A 3,334-nucleotide genomic window follows, 5' to 3' on the forward strand; every position below is an offset into this window, starting at 1 on the left:
CTATGCTGCCCATTCCCCTTGCAGCTAGGTCTAGCTGCATGGCTTTCAGACTACGAGCACTGGCCCGTGGACCGTGAGTGGAAGCTAGCACTTAGTGACCTTTTGCTCCAGGCAAGACCCCAGACAGGGCTTGAAGGATGCAGAGTGAGTGGACATGGTCCTGTCCTTCAGGAGCACAAAGGTCACACAGGTCACTCTGAGGAATGGGCCAGGAGAGGCAAAGTGAGGTGAGGGCGAAGTAAGAGTTTGGGGGACAGTCGGGAAAGAGGAAGCATTTGAACTTGGTTTTGAGGAGTACTTAGAATAATGATTTGAGTAACTTGTGGAAAAGCCAAAGGCCACCCCCAAAGAGAGCCCAAGTGTGAGCAAGAAAAGAGCAGAAAGAACTTGAGGCAAAGTCCTCAGTTTAGAGGCTTTGGAGCTCAGGAAGACTGTGTGCGCATGTGTGGAGGGAAACCGTGTGCGCATGTGTGGAGGGGGACTATGTGCGCATGTGCATGACGGGCCAAGGAAGTTGGGTGGGTGAAAGACAAGGACGGGAAAGTAGTTCAAATTAGTTGATAGCAGAATTTCCAGTCTACAATAAGGGTCCCAGGCCATACTGTGGAGGAAGTAGGGAGTCAAGGAAAGGTTTTGAAAGAGAATAACACAATAGATTTCCATTTCTACCCTATTTCAAACAAACAAACAAAAACAGTATTAAATGGCTGTTATCCTATAAGAGAGAGTCATCAATGGAGATAGCCTAGAGGCGTTTCCAGCTTTCAAAGAAACATTCTGTTCTTCCCAAAGGGAAATACTCCGAGCAGGCAACAACCAATTTGTTGGCCTCTGAATTGGCTTAGCTGTGGCCGAAGCTGCTCTGGAGGAGGCTCTAGAGACCTGTACAGCAAAGCCTGGGAGCCTTCTCCTGGAGCAGGGCAGCTCTTTCTGGCCGGTCAGGAGGACTGCTGGGGTGAGGCAGAACCATCCTTGTGGGGAGCTCAGGCGGCTGGAAAACTAACCTCTTCTGGAGGGATGAAGTGGGAAGCTGGGGTCCCTGGCTGGCAGACAGCCACATCCTTCACGGTGCTTCTCTTGCAGCCTAGTGTTTAACCAGCTGAAGAGCCTTAGGGACTGGGAATACACTTCGTTTTACTACAGAAAACATACCTTGTTTGGTGTTCACTGAAGACTGGATTCATGGAAAACTGAAAAAGAATAAAATGATGCTTTGTGCACAGGAATACAATTAAGTCACACAGGTTTCATTTGCAACCAGTGATTTGAGAATTTTAGAAGATCATTGAGTAAAGATAGTTTCACTTCATAGACTGCAACAATATATTTCTGAGTAAATGTTACTCTAAAGTCTCTTGCTATCTAAAGCAACAACTCTAGAGTTCTTCCCTCACCCTTTGTGAAGGGTCTTTTTATGTAGCCCAGGCTGGTTTCAAACTCAAGATCTTCCTAGGCCAGCCTTCCAAGTGTTCTGTTTAGAAATGTGTACCGCCACTCTCCATTTAAAGCAGCTACAGAAAGCAGTAACTTTGAACAATGCTCTGGAACCCAAGTTTGAAAGATTTTATGTATGAATATATGAAATATAAATATATACATACATATATTATATATGAAATTCATTCCCTTTGTCTGTGACCATCAGGGGAATGAGGTGTTTCAGAAGAATAAAATAGTCAAGTATCTAACTCAGTGGTTCTCTTAGGAACTGAGACACCACTCAGTGGCAAAATTACAGTTATGAAGTAGCAATAATAAATGTATGGCTGGGAGTTCCTAAGAACATTGGAAATAGGTATTTTCTGATGGTCATGGTCCACAAGTTGAGAACTGCTGATCTAACTCATATTCACCGAGGAGCTCAATCAAGACTGAAATTGATGGACGATTTGTCCACATCTCTTGGGTGCCCATGTCATACAAAACATGAGTATAGTGACTATCAGGTCCCAGTGGCCATGCTGACTCAAAGCATCATTGTGAAGACTAGTTACCAAGTCATTCTGAGCTCTACCTTGCTCTCTGAGGCTGCCAAAGCACACTGACCATTTATCTCTTCTCTCAGAGGCCCAGTTGTGGTGTTTTAATTGTTAGCCATTGGTTCCACCTGCATAGTTTGTTTTTTTTTTTTAATTTATGTGTAATGCAGTGTCTATGCCAGTGTAGGTAGGTGACTGAGGAGACTAGCGAGGGCATCAGATCTTCTGGGGCTAGAGTTTGAGGCAGTTGTGAGCTGCCCGATGTGGTTGCTGGGAACCAAACTTGGGTTCTGTGGAAAAGTGGCGACAAGGGCTTGTAACCACCGAGGCACCTCTCCGGTGCCTCCTAGTCCTCCTCTGGGAGTCCATTGTACAAGAGCCTGAGGATGCTTTGTATGCCGTGAGACTCACATCTAGTGTTGACGCTGGAAGTCTGGACCTCAGAAAGGGTCGGCTTTGCTTATTCTTGCCTTGATTAGCCTAGCTCCCTTGCAATGTAAACTCAGAAGATTACACTAGAGATTCTCTCTTCCTTGCATTCTCCATGTGACCTGGAACGAGTTAGCATTCGGGTCCCAAGGGAAAGAATTCTTCCAGGACACTGTGGAGATAAGAACTGATGTCCAGGAATATGTGCAAATTCTCTTTCCTTTTAGGAGAAATAAATGTCCAAAGTATCTCTCAGAAGTGACGTTGGTTCTAGAAATCAAGTGTCTCTGGTTAGGGCGGTGCCATTCAATATCGTTAGCCTTTGAGAATCTGAATCCTTCTGGAAAACAGCCTCTAGATCCCACAGCATCATGTGCTATCTAAACTACTCCACTCGAGTCTCCTTTGACCGAAATACCTGAGATCAGAAGTGTTTCAGTTGGCATTTATTTTCTGTTTCTGTCATGTTTGCATGAGACCCGGTTCTGAACATGAAATTCATAAATGTTTCATATATTCCTTAAAAGCATAACTTATAGTTAATCTTACATAATAAAAGTCAATTTGTGTATACGTTTGTGTGGATTTGTGTGTGAGTATGTATGTAAGTAGGTGTGTATGTGTGTGTGTGAGCATGTGTGTGTGCAAGTGTGTGTGTGAGTGTGTGTGAGCGTGTGTGTGTGTGTGTGTGTGTGTGTGTGTGTGTGTAAGCGTAAGCATGTGTGTGTGTGTGAGTGTGGAGGCCAGAGGTCAGCCTTGGCTATTGTTCCTCAGGCGCTGCCTGCCTTGTTTTCTGAGACACCGTCTCTCACCTGGACCTGGGGCTCACAGAACTGGCTAGTTGGCATCCCGCAAGCCAAGGAGACCTGTCCGTCTCTGCCTCCTCGGTGCTGGGATTACAAGCACATGCAGCCACGCTCAGCTTT

The 3,334-nt window shown here is 45.4% G+C and overlaps 1 long non-coding RNA gene across 1 annotated transcript; it reads left to right on the forward strand.

Moving 5' to 3' along the window:
- The first annotated feature begins 796 nt into the window (after nt 1-796).
- On the forward strand, nt 797-1,239 carry LOC119088141. Its single transcript, XR_005091715.1, has 2 exons — nt 797-955; nt 1,084-1,239. It is a non-coding gene; the product is annotated as an uncharacterized LOC119088141 (long non-coding RNA).
- Nucleotides 1,240-3,334: the final 2,095 nt, after the last annotated feature.

This window comes from Peromyscus leucopus, chromosome 6 (genome assembly GCF_004664715.2).
Source record: "Peromyscus leucopus breed LL Stock chromosome 6, UCI_PerLeu_2.1, whole genome shotgun sequence".
NCBI classification, from domain to species: domain Eukaryota; kingdom Metazoa; phylum Chordata; class Mammalia; order Rodentia; family Cricetidae; genus Peromyscus; species Peromyscus leucopus.